Below are 17,420 nucleotides of genomic sequence, written 5' to 3'. Positions count from 1 at the left end.
CTTGTTGAGTGCGAAGTACCAGCTTAGAAGTTTCTCGAGGAGATAGTTACGCTGGACGGAAGTACAAACCGAAACCTTGCACCCCTGGTAGGTTGTGCACTTGTCAGTTGAGCAGGTGAAACTTGATGAAACTGTTGCTTCAGTTTATGTTTACATGCTAGCCAGTTGACGTGCTTTCTCCGCTGGAACCGCGAAAAGTACGATGTCTGAGGCGACCAGATCAGTGTCGTCTCAGGGGGAGCACTGCTCCTTGCATCATCTGTAGTTCACTAATACCGTGAACAAATACCGACGTGAAGCGTATGGTCTCTTACGTAGCCGTGTTATACACAAATTTTATCTCATCATAGTTCGTGTGCTTCGCGTGCATGTAACTAAACAGCAGGTATGTCATTGCTTTATTCAGTCTTTCAGTGAGGCAGTTAATGCGGGGGGGGGGGGGGGGTAGTCAGTTGTCTTTAAAGGGACACTAAAGTGAAAAATGATTTCTTCCGCATCAGTAAATTACCGTTCTACAACACCAAAAACACCACTCATACGACGATAAGACGTTTGGTACACTGTAAAAAATTTCCGTAATTTTACGGTCAAACCTGCCGTAAAAATTACGTAGACCGTTCAGTTTCATGAAAAACGGCGGAATTCTACGTAAAAAAACGGACGTGAGCTCTATTTTTGAAATACGGAAAACCGTCCGTAATTTCATGTGGAGGGCAACTGAGCATGTTAAGAGCGAAAAATCACCACGCAACGAATATAAAGAAAAGACACGGCCCACGTTTACCAGCTGTTACATAATATCACCATAGGTAACGCTGCTTGAACATTATTAATAGGCGAATCGTAAATACGCACACACAAACGGAAGAGGTTTTAGTGGTGGCGCTGCTTACCACCCTTCATCGCTTCTACACGACGGGTTGCATTTCTCCGCCGCAACAGTACAGAGTGGACAGTGGCTGGAAATGGCGGTGTGTGGTGGTGGTAGACCTGTTGCATTTGGGATTTCACTGAGAGAATCAGAAGGAATCGACGATGGACTGCTACGCAAGTAAGTGATTTAAGTGTCCTTTTTGTTGTTGGTGCACGTCGCGCGTGCGAAATGCACCGCGATGGCCGCTGACGGGCTCAACTGTGTTGTGTGAGCATGCCCTGTCAATGCCCTGTAACGACATTCCCGCTTGGCCGTAAGGATTGATAAAGCCGCGGCATTGCGAGTCTGTGATAAATGGTGTAGCGTTTGTTGTGCTGATTTCATATCGAGTACATTGAGACGCGTATGCAACATCAGCGACGATGTCGTCTGTAGCAGTTCGTTATCGGCTGTATGTGGCAGCTGGTTTACTGACGTTGGCATTCCAGTTTTGCAATGTGTTGTGATGTGTTCTTGGCATTCCAAAATAAAGTGAAGTTACTGTTCTCCTTAGCAATCTCTCACGGCGCGTTGTAACACTATGTTAGCCGTATTCGGCGACGCATTGCATCACAGCGAAATTCTATTTTTCCTTAAGCTTAGGACGCAGTGTGCTTGGCGTGCATAATCGCTGTGTTCATACCCGTAATTGAAAGACTGCTTCTGGAATTGAAAGTCTGCTTGTGTATGAAGACCTCATGGAGCATGTTGCATGCGATGCCCCTACATCACAGTGAATGGACGGTGTAGCGTGCTTGCTGCCGTAACCTCGTGCGGTCTGCAGTGTTAGGTAACACTGGTGTAACACGGTGCCTTGGAACACTTTGGAATCGAGCCCGAGCAATCGTGCGCGATCGCACTTGAAAGTGTCCGCGTGATACCCATTAAGGGTCGCTGGAGAAGAAATTTATTATTTTGCTAGCTGGTAATCGGCATCAGATGTTTCGCGAATTTTTGTTTTTGTTTTGTTTTTACTTCATACAGCTACCAGGCTGACTATCAACGTTCTGACGCAATACGTCAGCATTTAACGTAATCTGGGAGTGGATTGCCACGTAAATTTTGCCCATCTGCGGCCGTAATTGTAAAGCAAGTACATGTGATAAGTAATTTTTAACGTAACCTTGACACAGAATAGCGGTGCCCAAAAGTGTGTAATGGACATCCAAAGTTACAAATGTTCCAAACTGGTATAAAAAAAATCAAAAGATGTGTCAACACTGATGTTAAAGGCTGGTTCTAATACTGACTGTCTCTAATTGCGTAGACTAATTTTCAGCAAATAGGCATCAATACAATAATTATTCTAAAATACATGTTGTGAGTTATGTAGAGCAAAATGTCTGCTGTTTTGCCGAATAGAAGGTGCTTCATGAAGTCTTTTCTTTAAATGAGTTGAACGATACAATAGAAGACACCAAGCGATACCACACCAATCGGTAATTCGGTGACAAGCATATGTGCAAGAGTATTTGTATATGAAAATGTTTTTGCTTTACTGTGGACGACCGGTCTGAAAATACCTGATATTATTTGCTTCAATTGCAGCTATTGCACCAGTGCAGGATGTCTGTGTGCCGGTTTGTGCACAATTTCTCAGCCAGCGGGCCTGAGAAAGTGTGCCACAGCAGTCTGTGTAGTGGTGCTCTTTGTTCTGGTAAGCTGTGCCATTCTATTGTATGTCTGTCTTGCATATGCAGTCTTATTAGACAGTGATTGCAAATGTTGGTGGAATGACGAGGCCTATGCAAGTAGAGTAATTTTTGCAGGTGCATTCAAAGGATAATTGATGATTTGTTTTCCTGTGGCAACAAATTGGTACAGTATGAGCACGTCAACTTGAAAGGGATATTGTTTCATACCTGACTTGGTTGCACATATAAGTGGTGTTTAAAAAACGCTTATAGTGCCAGAGTTCAAGACTTGAGGCAACAGATAAAACACGCACCAATAAAATAACTGTTTGTCTAGTGTTGGTTAATGAGTATGCAACAACACTGCACACTGATCGTTAGCACTGTCATGGCTCCATGGTAACTAAGATTAGCCACGAATAAGCTCACTGTGAGCTAGTGTTGAACTAACTATAACATGTGAGTATGCGATGATGTAATTAAGTGCAACATTGGAAGGCAACGTAACAATGTAAAATTATAGCCTGAGCTCGCAGCTGCGTTGCGTGGTCAGGCGACCAAAAGATACGAATATTTAAAAGGGAACGAACAGTGCTACTGCCAGTACGAAGTGACAGCGTTGTACACAGCAACGCATTCCCTTTGTCCTGTCTGTAGCCCTGTTCGGTTCCCTTCTAAACATGCACCAACAAGCAGCCCAATTCAGAACGCTCCGGCACGTTGATCTGAATACTTCAATTTGCCAAGCAGGTTAAGTGATGACACGCTAGCATAGTGGGAGCTATTCTGAAAGTTATGTCTGCTATGAAAATGTGTCATGAAGATACTTCACTGCTAAAAATTTGGTGTACAACTGCACAAAGCGGCATCAATAGCTAGGTTGCTCCCCCATGTTGTGTGAAGGGTCTGTGCATGTTTTGTAAGATAATCCTTGAGTCGTCGGCCGGTTTGTCCTACATGATTGCGGCTGCAGGACAGTGGCATATTGCAAACAGCACCAACCGTAGTACCTATGAACTCCAGCACATACTTTTTGATGTAAACTTCATGTGTTGCCCTGGTCCGATTAGCATTTTGTACGTGCCCAGATTGCTTGGCACTGAAAATAAAAAGGTAGTTTCAACTCTCCGAGTAATTTGCTTGAATTGATGGTTGCCTTTGTTTACAAATTGCATAGCAGTCATAGGCCTTGGCTTTCTCGAAGTTGTCTGACCTGAGACGTCAGCTACATTCAACTCCATTAAATGCTTCTTGGCAATGCATGCTAAAAGGCAGTGCGAACGCACTGTTGAAAGCAAACGTACTTGGTTATGGAGGCTCCCCTCCACGTCGAGGTGGTACGAAGTGTTAAATGTGCTCTCCGGTGTTCCTGCAGCAACAACATGCTTCAGTGTTCAGGTGCGCCAATAGAAAAGGTAGAAACACCTTTGAGTGCAGGGAATAGCTCCAGCTCTATGCTCACCACAGAAAATCTTCAGGCCCAGATAGTGGAGCTTGCCTTTCAGTAGTAGTTTTGCTTACTTGAACATGCGTGGCACTTTGTAGGAAACATTAAAAAGTTGCTCAACCACTTTAATTGCGACTTTTCACTGCCGAGAACACTGTCAGCTAGTCGTAAAACACTAGCTGCTGTAAGAACCAGCGTAGTAAAGGTATTCTGCTTCATTGGAAACTTTCTACCCTGTATGACGTGAAGTAAGCCTACTAAATGGGTTGAGTGATTTGTTTTCTGTCTGCTCTACAGTGCTAGATGAGCTCATGGAAGGGGGAAAACTACATTTCAATGGATGAAGTGCCAACAGAGACAGCACAGTCAGAAAGAACAAAGACAGGACAAGGTGCTACTTGCAACTGTTTATTGAGGTCAAAAGCACTGAATATATAGCCATGGGGAGAGGGGGAAGAAAAAAAAAGCACTGATTAAGTGAATGCGCATGTGCAAAAATATGGAAGAGGCATATGAAGGGAATCATAAGATTAACCAAAATCTAAAACTTATCTAAAAACATGCGTTCATTTCTGTAAACAGTCGGAGATGGGGTGTCGACACAGGCGTCCCCTCTTTTCTTAGTCTGGTTGGCCTCCAAAAGTTCACATGCCACAGTGTCTTTGCTTTTAAACATGATTGTTGTATCAGGAAGCCTTGCTTCACGTGCTTGCTTATTCTCATTCTCACATGCCTTGCAATGAAGCAGGAAGCTTGAGCCATAACCATTTTTGAGTGAAAGCTTGTGCTCCTGCAGGCATTCATTAATACATCGGCCAGTTTGTCCGGTTTACTCCTTCCCACACTTTAGCGGTATGCAGTATACGACCCCTTCTCCGTACTTCACAAAAGGTTTTGTGTGTTTATTAGAACACTCTACTTTCTTAGTCATCATATCCAATCAGACGGCACAAAGTAGCAAGTTTTTGGGGCTCGGAAGAAACCACAGAAATTTTGTATTTCACGATGACGTGTAATATTATGCGCTGCTTTGTGAGAATACGATATCACCACTGGTTTAGCTTTCTTTTCCAATGTTTGACGTTCTTCACTGCTTCAGTTTCTTTCTTTATGCACCTTCTTCAACAACGCCTCCGAAACTTTGCTCAAAACCAAACAAGGAAAGCCAGCTTTCTTCAACTTCAAAATCTGTTCGTCAAAGGTTTTGTGTGCCTTATGACAGCACAATTCTTTAAGGGTAAATTCAAGGCACATAGTGGCAATCGCACGTTTAACAGTCTTGGAGTGCATAGACTTATACTGCAACAATTAATTGCAGGGTCGGTATACCGACCTCGTGCCCACAAGGAATTTTTGCCGTATCCAGTGGCGATACCGTATTCTCACGAAGTGGCGCGTAATCTTAAACACGTCACCGCAATATATAAAATTCCTGTGGTTTTTGCTGCGCCCCGAAAGCTTGCTACTTTGTGCCGCCTGATTGGATCTCATGACTCTAAAAGTAGAGTGTTCTATTAAACATACAAATCCTTTTGTGAACTGTGAAGAAGCGGTCGTATACCGTGGAAGTGTGGGAAAGAGTATATCGGGCAAACTGGCCGATGTATTAGTGAACACCTGTGGGAGCACAAGCTTTCGCTGAAAAATAGTTATGGCTCAAACTTGCCACTTCATTGCAAGGCCTGCAAGAATGAGAATAAGCAAGTATGTGAAGCAAGGCTTCATGATACAACGATCGTGCTTAAAAGCAAATACACTGTGGCACATGAACTGTTGGAGGCCAACCAGGTTAAGAATAGAGGGGATGCCTGTGTCAGCATGCCTGTGTCTGAATATTTACACAAGTGAATGCATGTTTTCAGATAAGTTTTAGATTTTGGCTAATCTTATGATTCCCTTCATCTTCTGTGTTCTCGCGCGTGTGCCTTCACACAAGCAATGCTTCTGTTTTTTTCTTCCCCTTCTCCCCACGGCTACATATTCAGCTGCTTTTGACCTCAATAAACAGTTGCAAGTAGCGCCTTGTCCTGTCTTTGTTCTTTCTTACTGTGTTGTCTCTGTTGGCGCTTCATCTTCTGAAAGCTCTGCACCAAGTAGCCCCACAACGTGTTCTACTGGAAAACTACCACTAGACAGTGATCTTCCATTTCTTGACCGTTTTCTTTGGTGAGTGTCATGTGCGCTGCATCTATGCCCCATCATTTAAGGAGGGAATTCTGCCTTTCGCATCAGCGCACTGTTCGGCTGTGAAGCTCTGTCACAGAAGCACGAAATAGCATCCTCAACAAGTCGAGGAGAACTTCTATACCCAGGTCTAACATTGGCCTACAGTTGTGTGACCACTGTTAGATCACATTCAGAAGGTCAGCCATAGTCTCAAAAAGACTGTTGGGAGAGCTAGAACATTTATTTGTCACGTCAAGCAATCTGGGTTCAAAAAGGTGAATCAGACCAGGCCTTGACACAAAGTGTAGCAAGAGGTACATGCAGCAGTTCAAGTGTGTGGTTGTTTACAACATCCCGCTGTCCTGCAGCTGCAACTAGGCAGGACAAATAGGACTAATATTTATTTGTGTGTGCGTGTGTGTGTGTGCGTGTGTGTGTGTGTGTGCAATTAACCAAAAGTCTTAGCCTGCGCTCGTGTTGTTTGGCCTTCTCCAGTCTTTTCGTGTTGTCCCCAAGTAATCAGTTGGTGTCACATTCTTATAGAATTTGCAGTTATGAGATTCATGCTTTGGAACATGATCAGAAGCTACCAAATGGATGACATAATCCGTCTACATGTGTTGGTGTAGATAAATGTGTCTGTGCAGTAGGAGTAGGGCATCATATGTGCTTGTTTAGCACTTATGCACTTTTGTTTCCACTGCTTGTGACACAGTGATTCAAACTAGGTCTGTAAAAACAGTGCTGCACGTTGCAAGGAAATGTTACAACACTTGTAGGTGAAGCTCGGTGTTGTGAGAGGTTATAGAAACTTGCTTTCAACTTGCTTTTTGCAAGTTTCTAGAGCATTTTTTAAAGATGCTCATTTAACTCCCGCGTGCATCGTGCTCATGACTCGCTATGAAACTGTCAACAAGTGTGTCCTTTATGCCATCCGTTTCTAAAGATTGCATGAATATAATTAACGCTTTGAGGGTCGATCTTTTTCACCATATTCGACCGCCCCGGTTCGATTTTTTTTATTGCAGATTCCAATTCTTAGAAACTTGTTTCGAAAAAAATTGACCGTAATTTTTCTAGGGTGTCCGTAAAGCGAGAAAAAAATTATTTTGTGTTGGTACATATGTACTCTGTATTAATGAATAACAATAATAAAAAAAGAAATAAACCTATAAGAGTAAAAAATTTGATAGATACATTGTTATAGTTCAAAGCTTTGAAAATGTGCACACGAGAATACCTTGCAAGACTCAAATGTTCCTGCTCTTACACTAATATGTACTATTACGAGCAATATGAAAAGGAACACAGGAACGCATCGAAAACACCCTCAGACCCAGCTGTATGGGTGATACGCAGCGGCGACCATCGGAAACAAAGTGGAAAGGGGGATGCTGTTCTAACAGCTGTTCGCACTCCTGCCATGTGTCTGCAAAGTGCGGAATTTCGCATCGCCAGAACACTGTTCAATATTGCATCACTGGTAACCTTTTGCGTTGAATTATTACAAAAGATAGCACTGTTCCAGACTTCGATATTGATTTATGGTAAATCTTCTAAACCGGGAAAATATGGTCTTTAAGGGTGCGTTCCAAGTTAGTTTATTGGCACTTGCCGAATATTAAAAAGATATTGAAGCAAATGAAATAAGGCAATAACGTTATCGCAGCTTATCCTCGTCTTTTGTGTTGTTCGTTGGTGGCCTAATAATGCGTCATGCCACCGTCGACTTGAACGATGGCCTCCATTCTTTGAGGCAAAGACGCGTAGAGAGCCTCGATGAATGCGGTATCATGCTGAAGGTGCTTCCACTCATGTTCTATTGCTTCCCATAGTTGGTCGGAGTTCGCCAATTGTAGTGAGCTCTTCGAAAGGTTCACTTTCATATGGCCCCAAACGTGCTCTATAATGTTCATGTCGGCACCCTTCGCGCACCACTGAAGTTGCATTACCCCTCGCTCTTCCAAAAGGCGCGCCACGTCCTTCGATGTGTGAATGGGAGACAAGTCCTGCTGGAAAAAAATAACACCCATCTGGGTGCGGCCTGTTCAACACATAAGGGATCATCTGATGCTCGAGCAGAGTGCAATACGCAGCACTGGTGAACCTCCCATCAATTCTCGCCAGTGGGCCTAGGCCTGCGTGGGAAATCGCCCCCCAGATGTTCACAGACACACGTCCACTGGCGGCCACCTCCTGGATATTCTGCGGACTAAAGTGTGTGTTTGCGGTCCACCACACTCTCTTTCGTTGGTCCCAGCGGCTCGAGAACATGGACTCATCAGAAAAAACTACACACTTCTACCCACTCTCGCTCCAGCTGCGGTGTTCAGTAGCGAACCTCAGGCGAGCCGCTTTGTTGGTTGCGGTGAGGAGAGGTTCCTGTGCGGCGATGCGACTTCGCAGTCCTGCTTCTCTAAGCCTTCATCGTACCATGCTGTCGCTCAAGTTGTTCAAGCCAAGAGCGCCTCGAACGTCCTTTGCACTTTGAAATGGTTTGTCGCTGACGGCAGCCACGATGCAAAGGTCTTGGTCGTTCGTTATCGATCGAGGTCGTGTGCGGTGCGGCGCATCGTTTATGCGTCCTTCGTCTCGGTAAGCCTGGATAATCCGGTTGACCGTTTTCAATGGGCGGCTTGTCACGAGAGCAATATTGCGCTGTGTATAACCTCTTTTAGACATTTCTATTATGTCTTCCCGTTCTTTAAAAGGCACTCGAGGCATCTTGAGGTTACAAATTCAGAGTTGACTGCTCTGCGTGGGCCACTGCAGTGTGCGACGTGAATTTTTCTGAACGAACTTCATGCAACAAAGTCGCGCGAGAAACAGCTTGTCAATGTTCTTTTTAAAAAAAATTTCTGTATTCTATTCCTCTGTCGTCATTGGTTCGAGCGTCGCCGCTGTTCGAGGTGCCACAGACAACTGAGTGCGTCTATTCAAATAAAGAATCGGTTTGAAATACAGGGCAAACTTTTTCTCAGAGTACTATCAAGCGGTTGCACAAAGAAAAAAAGAGAATGAAAGAAAAGAAAGTGAATCAGTGTAAGTCACTGGCGACGATCTCACCGTCTTATCGGCTGTCGGACGATCCATGACGTAAGCTGCTCCTTTGTAAAAGTACCAGCATGGTGGGAGTGCCAACAGTTAGTGGAAGAGCGCTCTCCTTTCCCCCTTCATTTTTCACAGCGCCATCCGCGTATCGCTCCGAGTCTGTTTGCCACACGTTCCTGTGTTCCCTTTCATATTGCTTATGATAGTACATCCATAGCATAATCGAACTGTGTAGGTGCACGCACTCAAGAAAACTGTGCGGTTGTGGGCCTATCAAAAAAGCAAAACGTGTACAAACTTCCGCTAATCTTCATCTTATCGCCAGCCAGATGCAATTAGTTTTTGCGAATCTCAAAAAAAAAAGGAGCAACAGAAGCGCATGCACGGCAGCATCCTTCCTATGCGCACCCCTGCGAGCACTAAATGAGCGAGAAACAAGCAGTAGCCTTTTGAGCGATTAGTAACGAGATAGCCATCAGTTTTGCAAGCGCAAGAAGCCAAAACCGCCCGCGAAAACAAAACCCAAACCGCCACCCGCCCGCGCGCACGCCAATGCGCAAGCGGTAGTACATAGACGCGCAGGAGCAAACTAGCGCTAAAACAAACCATGCAACGAAAACTGAGAGAGTGAGGCGTGCAAGAGAAATTCCCTGTATTTCCACATAGTGGCAGCACATAACAGAAAAGAAAAGGTTAGGAAATTGTCGCGCTTTTTAAACTTAAGACAGCGCCGTAAATATACGGCATCGACCATTTTTGTACTTCGCGGTGCGGTATATTTACGTCATTGACCCTAGAAGGGTTAAGGAGTCATGCTCCTTGAAACAATTTCCCGTAACAACATTGCAAAATACCAGCTGAGGGTCTCGCATCTCTTACATATGCTGTTTTGCACATCATACTTTAATAAAACTGCATTTAGTAGCTGCACAGCACAGGCCCCATTTTGTTTTATCACACTTCTTTGTCTTTTCTCCCCCTGCCCCAGGTCTTATTTCAACAACTGCTATCTGCAGGCTGTCATAAAATTGCTTCAACATTGTTGATAGATTCCAATATTTTTTTCGAACCATTCTCTCATGTGAACCAAAGAAAATTAACTTGATTAGCCTGACATGAAGATGAATTCGAAATAATTTATTTATTGTACTTGCTTGGTAGCACTGAACTATTTCTTTAATCAATATAATGCTCACAATTCACCTTTGTATTGCTGGGTGCCGGTAGAGATATGGTTAGTTATTCACCAGAAATGATCCCGAATTTTCCACCTTCTTAGTGTAGGTTAGACACTCACTTGTTGCACTTCACAAAGAGCAACTTGTGGTTGCTAGGAAATAAAAGTTTACTGAGAATTTTCATGCATCCAATTTGATTCTGTGTACTAGCATGTTTGTATTAGCATGTATTTCATAGAGTTGAGGCTCCATAAATGTACATTCTGTCATTCAATGTCTGTGACATGGTTAAGCAGGTTGACCATATCTAATTAGAACTTCCTATGTTCTGGGGCGCTTGTTTGCAACCTAAATTATGTGGTTTGGTGCTGTCAGTGTAAGCCTAATGTCGTTTTTTGTTCTCCCAGGAAGGACGCAAGCATTGCTGAGGAGCCATTTGACCTGCCGCCACACTAATATTGTATTTGGTAAGGTCTATTACAGATCTTATTTCGTGTAGTACGTGCTATAATTGTGTACAATGTGTTCAAAACTTCAGTAAGTGGGCTGTTCGACAACAGGTGTTTACAAATTAATAATTATAAAAGATGTTCAAGGTCATTAGTGATACAATTGCTGCTCACTGCTGAATTTTTTTCCAAATTAGATGATGGGCCATCCAGCAAGTGCGGCTCTCCTGGCTAATTATAGAAACTTTCAAATACGGTTAATTTTTATCACAAGTGTACAGCAGTCGGGACAACTGTTCACAGCGACAATTTCATAATATTTACTTACATGCAAAAGTGAGTCAAAGGTCAGGTGTACTTATGAAGTTTTATGAAACAAGTTCATCATCATATTGCTTACTTCATTCGAAAGTTTGTTGCGGAATTTTCACTTCTATGAACAGATCAACAGTTGCCGAACGATGGTCGTCTCTATAGCCAATGTTTGGGCAAGAGGCTTGTCTTCAGAGCACTAACTAGGGGCTTCCTTGCCATGCAGCTTGAGCTGACCAGTATGAAGAGATTACATAGGATAGGAACACAAAGCATTAGTGGGCCTCTTCGATTATCAGTCCTTGACAGTCCTGGACTGCTTAGCACTGCTGTCCCGCATTCGATTTTCTCAATCAGCTTCGGACGCCCCATCCACCAGTCCGAGAGCAGCCAGTATCGCATTCGTTTTACCAGAAGTTACAGACTCTGCGGACTCTCAGAGCTGTCAGCAGATATTTGTTCTGACATATGCAAGTAGCTAGCAGACGGCGGCTGTCGTAAAAAGGTACACGCGGGCTTGACGCCATGTTTTAAAAGAGGCTGTGTGTTTATGTGTACTTTGTGCGTTCCAGACAGCAAATATCATGCACTCAGCTATCACTTCTGTTAAATCGATGCTTCGTGTGCCATAATGCGAGGTTTTCATGAGTGGTCTAATTGCTGCAACCTTAGTCCTTGTGTTTTTTAAGACAAAGCAGAGTGATCAGGCGCAAATGCTTGCTTTTCTTGATGTGTTTCGTGAAATCTGTCATGCTCATTGCTATATGCATAGTAAACAGGTAGATTTCGCTTTTCAGATGAGTGAAACTGGTGGACGAGGAAACGTGTCATATTGCATGTAGATATTTAATGCTGGTAGCTGGCATGGCATACAGGGTGTTTCACGTAACTTGAGCCAAACATTAAAAATATGCAAATGCCACGTAACTGGACAGAACCAAGGTAATGTTGTTTGCCCTCGCTTCGAGATACTCATTTTTTTTTCATTTTGCCAGATTAAATAATTAGTATTCGGTAATTAATCAAATTCTCAAATATTATGATTAATACATGCTACATAAGTGTTTTTCCTAGCGTGAAAGAAGCCTGCAAATACACACTAAATTGTTGCGTGACTGTCCATTCGCAGCACTTTGCGTGTATTCGCGAGCTTCTTTCTCGAAAAAACACTTCTACGCAGCATGTCTCGAACAACACAAAGCTGTATGGGGAGCTTTTCATGTTGCTCTACAATTTTCTCATGGACACTTCTAATCTAGTTATAATATTTGAAAAGTTGATTAATTAACGAAGTTGAAATATTTATTTTGGTGGAATGAAAAAATATCCAAGTATCTCCAAGTGACGGCCAACATTACCTTGGTTCTGTCGAGCTACGTCACACTTTCATATTTTTATTGTTTGGCTCAAGTTACGTGGGACAACCTGTATAATCAGAGCTTCACCGATTGCTGTTGTCATGTGTGCTGATCCCTTCTGTTATCCAAATTCGAAATTTTGCTTTTGGATGTGCAGGATTAGTAGAGAGTGTAGACGCGCTTTGTCCTAGACACACGTCAGGCCTTTAGTAGACGGTTTCACGAGCTTTGAGGATATCGGCCTGTGCTTTGTGGGTGAACAGTGATCTGGCACAACCGTGCTTTTGCTTATTTTTGTGTGGCAATGACGCTTAAATTTTACAGGAAATGAATGAGCTGGCTTAAATACAGCGGTTAAGGGGCCCGAAGAGCGAGAGCACGATGTAAACTGAGCTTTGTTAACGTGTTCAATGTGCTCAGGCTGCGATTCCATTATGCAAGCTTTATGGTTGTGCCGGTGACATGGCCTCTGAGACTGCATTATTTTGATGACCACGCTACTGAATTTGCTGGGTAGGGCGCAATCTACAAGTAGCTAAAAGCATGAGGTCACGGGATTGAATCCCGTCCACGGTGGCCGCATATCAATGGGGGCAAAATATGAAAACACCCATGTACTTAGATCTAGGTGCACGTTAACGAACCCCAGGTGGTCGAAATTTCCAGAGTCCTCCACTACGGCTTGCCTCGTAATCAGAAAGTTGATTTGGCACGTAAAACCCCATAATTTAAGTAGCTAATAGCGGACAACAGCAGCCAGGAGAGCGACCTCCAATCACGGTGCTTTCAAACAAAACCTCGGACAGTCCCAGGCAGCGGGATCACATGACTGTGATTCGCCCTTCTGTCAATGCTAGCCAGACCAGAAGCCGCAGGTGGTTTGCGGACAGTCTGGGACTGCATAATCAAAGGGGCGCAGTGCTCTCACATACATTATGTCCACTGCGGGATGAAGGCCTTTCCTAGTAATCTGTAAATATATATGGCTTGCGCCAACTGACTCCATCCTATGCTTGCATATTTACAAATTTCTTCATGGTGCCTAGTTCTCTACCGTCCTCAACAGCGGCTTTTTAAAATTTATCATGCATATCATTTTTTGTCGTTCCGTTGCTTGTTGAGCAAACCTTCATTCTCAAGCTCCATTTTTATCATGCCAGGTTTCATTCTCGTAGGTTAGTTTTATCACAATGCAATGATGGTACTTTTAAGATTAATGGTAAGCTATAGACGGTGACTCAGTAATGTGTGACTTAAGTCTTCTAAACAATTTATAGTCTTTAAATTTTCTTCTACTGATCCAGGACTCCTGTGACTAACTGCCTTAAGTAACATACTTCATTGCCTTCTTGCCCTAGAAAATATAACTGGTGCCTTCTTGCAGGCCTTTAAAGTGGCAACATGTGTACTGCAGACAGTAGGGCATGTTCAGATAAATTCAACTGGACATGCCTGGCGATCACTTTTAATTTTGATTTAAAAGTTTATTTTGCTGCCCAAACCTGGCGACAATGAAATTAACCTTAGTTTTCCAAGAAAAAAAAAGGTGTCTCTGCAAAAAACAATATAGAATGAACTGTTTAGTTAGAAGCATTTTTCCTGGATTTTGCCGAATCTGCATTTTGGATAGATCCGAAGGAAATAGTGTTGTCGCTGCGGGTTTAAAAATATTTTGTACCAGACTGCAGGCCAATAGCAATAATTTCAACTAATTACCACAGAGTATCCCCACTACGGTATAAAGAAGAAAAATTTTGGAACGAAACATTGCACAAATTGACCAAAGTTTTTTTTCTTTGCATTTACTAACAGCACGGAATTTGGCCATCCTGTTGCCATGAGTCGCAGAAATTTGAGCAAATAGCTCTGTCCTCATTGGCTCTCAAAATCTACGGGAAGTGCTCATGTTTAGGCATGTTAATGAATTACTCTACTTTAAAATTTTTTAGGAGAGGCTTGATTCATTTCAGAAATTTCCCGAGTTAAGCGCATTTGCATGAAGCAATGCAATCTAGAAAAATATGTTGCATTATTTGTTTCGTTATGGGATTGGAAGTCAAGAAACGGACAGAATAAACAGTACTGCCTGCCAGAGCCATGTATGGGGTCCAGGCATAATTGCAGGCTTCTTTACAAAAAGGGCAAATTTTTTGGTGAACACAGTGCAGTATTATAACTTTTTATGAAGATGGGAAGGGTATGTTGATGCATTCACGACCGTAACTTTCAATTTTCACTGCTTGAGTAAAAAGAATATTACACATTGATACTTCTTCCGTGACACAACAAACCATATCCGAAAGGGGCTGACAGCTGTTGTGACACAGTTGTGGTGCAAGCATGGTTTTTTTGTATTGTCGCTATTCTACCAGCCTGTCAGCTGGGCAATATCTTTGGCTTGCTTGTTCTGCGTCGGAAGTAAACAACATGCATGGTTTGCGCTTGTTTCAAGAGTGCTTAATTGTTTTGGGAAACAGTAAAATCTGCAAGGTTGTTTAATGGAGCAGTGAAAGTTGAAAACTATGGTCTGCAGTATGTGGCCATGGCAGCTCTACCTAAATATGGGAGATGTAATCTCCGAATGTCGTAATGTGCACGTGACATCTTTGACTTTTCCAAGCAAACCATCAATTGACTTGGGTCCTTTCTATCTGAAGCTTTTTATGCTATAAGGCTACGAATGAATATATACCAACATGGCTGAGTCTGAACCATTTCTTTTGACAAGAGCACTTGTAGTGACGGTTGTGAATACGAAATCATTGTTTATCTGAGTAACAGTAGTGATGATGATGGTAAATAATTGAACAGCCTTAATTGATTGGTGTTTCTTACTTTTCAGGCAAAGCCGAAGGCCTCTGCAAGCAGCCAGTCATTCCAAGTCTCAACCAATCCTTTCTCTAGTCAGCCAATTTCTAGTGTCTATGCGGAAAGGACTTGCGCAAAACTGGACACGGGACACTAAAAAGGCGACAAGGACAGGCGTAAACTTCCAACCGGTGTTCATTACAAAAAGGTATGTATATGTACTCTTGCACACTTGATCATAATCTGTTACAATCGTGCAAGTCAACATGGTCATCACAAATAAACAAGCGCACCAAGGCCTAAGGCGGCTTCCCGCATACAGACCCCAGATATTCAGATTCTTTAACAGTCAGTGCTATAGGGATGGCTTGTTAACCCTGTTGCATTGTGCAATAGCCGCTGCCTCAATGATGAGTCTAGTGTTTTCTTTCACACTGCTTGCTATTATTTCTGTTTTTTCAAACAGTCGATGACATTTGCATTGGCAGCAATGGACTCCAAGGAAACCTCCTTTCCCGTTTTGTACTTTCCGATTATGTTCCTGTAGTCTCAAGTTTAGGGAACTTCCCATTTGTCCTACGTAACGCTGCCTGCAGGAAGGAGGTATGCTATACACTATTCCTCTTGAGCATTTGATGAAACCCTTTCTGTGCACAATGTTGCATGATTTTGATTGTCTGCTGACAGGGCTGGTTTTGGCGCATAACTTGGATAGCTTGCGGGGCGCGGAAGAAATGACCAAGGCTGCAGTCCTTTGGCCTATTTTCTTTAGTTACACCTATGTGATACTGTTCACAGGAATCTAGCAGTCATCCCATACATTACGCTATCTTGCATAAACTAAAGAAAATAGGCCAAAGGGCGGGAGTTTCGGTCGTTTTTCCCGCACCCATCAAGTTATCTCAGTTATGTGCCAAAACGAGCCCTGTCAGCAGAAAATCAATTTCATGCAACATTGCTCACAGAAAAAATTTCGTCGAAATGCTCAGGGGGAGTAGTGAATAGCACACCTCCTTTCTGTGGGCAGCGTTACGTGGGACAAACGGGAAGGTGCCTAAATATGAGACTACAGGAACATAATACAAAAGTACAAAAGGGAGAGAGGGTTTCCTTGGAATCCACAACTCCCAATGCAAATGTCATGCACTCTGAAAAAACAAATAATAGCAAGCAACGCACAAGAAAGCACTAGGCCCATCATTGAGGGGGCAGATATCGCTTAAGGCAACTGCGTTAGCAAACGATCCCTAGCGTTGACATTAAAGAATTTGCATACCTGGGGTCTGTATGTGGGAGGCCGCCTTAGGCCTTGGGGCGGCCTTAGTGCGCTCTTGTAACTGATTATGATCAAGTGCACAAAAGTATATATACATGCCTTTTCGTAATAAACACCAATTGGAAGTTCGCACCTGTTCTTGTCACCTTTTTAGTGTCCTGCGTTCACTCTTGCGATGGTCACTTCAGCATGGAATACCAACTAGCCCGGTCTCGTACACTGCTTTTTTCAGTAAAGCAGAATAAACACAGGTTTTTTCAGATTCAAGTGGCTTGTTGTTTCTCGAACACAAATCTGTATGTATGCTGTGTACATGTTAGGTGTAGAACCCAAGTGCAACATGACAACACTGACACGAAGAATAAGCGGTGTAGAAAACAATTACACTAGGAGGAAACATGCAAACACAGCACGTTCTGTCTGGTGTATTTCCTGTGTGCTATGATTTCTGCCCCATTTCCAGCTATATCTTAAATGATGTTGCAAGTTATCCACGTTCTAATGTACGACTTGGGTGGTTCAATGCCCAAAATAACTTATTCCAATGAACGAAACAATTTGGCTCAAGAACACGAGCATTCAAGTCCCCGTTTCTTCATTACCAAAGTACGGTCATGTACTATAATCACAAGTACGGGGCTCAATTTACAGCATTTCCGTTTTACGGAACTCACCGTTTTTCTTATTTGCAAAATACGGTCGATTCTGTTATCACAACTACGGAGCTCACCGTTTTCCATTTAACGGAAATAATTTTACGGCCTGTCCGTTCTACGGAAACACCGTTTTCCATTTAACGGAAATAATTTTACGGCCTGTCCGTTTTAC

The 17,420-nt window shown here is 43.1% G+C and overlaps 1 long non-coding RNA gene across 1 annotated transcript; it reads left to right on the top strand.

Moving 5' to 3' along the window:
- The first annotated feature begins 939 nt into the window (after positions 1–939).
- LOC135917442 (uncharacterized) lies at positions 940–16,230 on the top strand. The gene is made up of 4 exons (XR_011515283.1): positions 940–1,051; positions 2,462–2,570; positions 10,797–10,856; positions 15,351–16,230. It is a non-coding gene; the product is annotated as an uncharacterized lncRNA (long non-coding RNA).
- The last annotated feature ends 1,190 nt before the right edge of the window (positions 16,231–17,420 follow it).

The sequence above is a fragment of the Dermacentor albipictus genome, chromosome 6 (genome assembly GCF_038994185.2).
Source record: "Dermacentor albipictus isolate Rhodes 1998 colony chromosome 6, USDA_Dalb.pri_finalv2, whole genome shotgun sequence".
Lineage (NCBI taxonomy): Eukaryota > Metazoa > Arthropoda > Arachnida > Ixodida > Ixodidae > Dermacentor > Dermacentor albipictus.
Note: the sequence above shows the minus strand (reverse complement) of the source record. Positions and strands in the feature narration are given on the sequence as shown.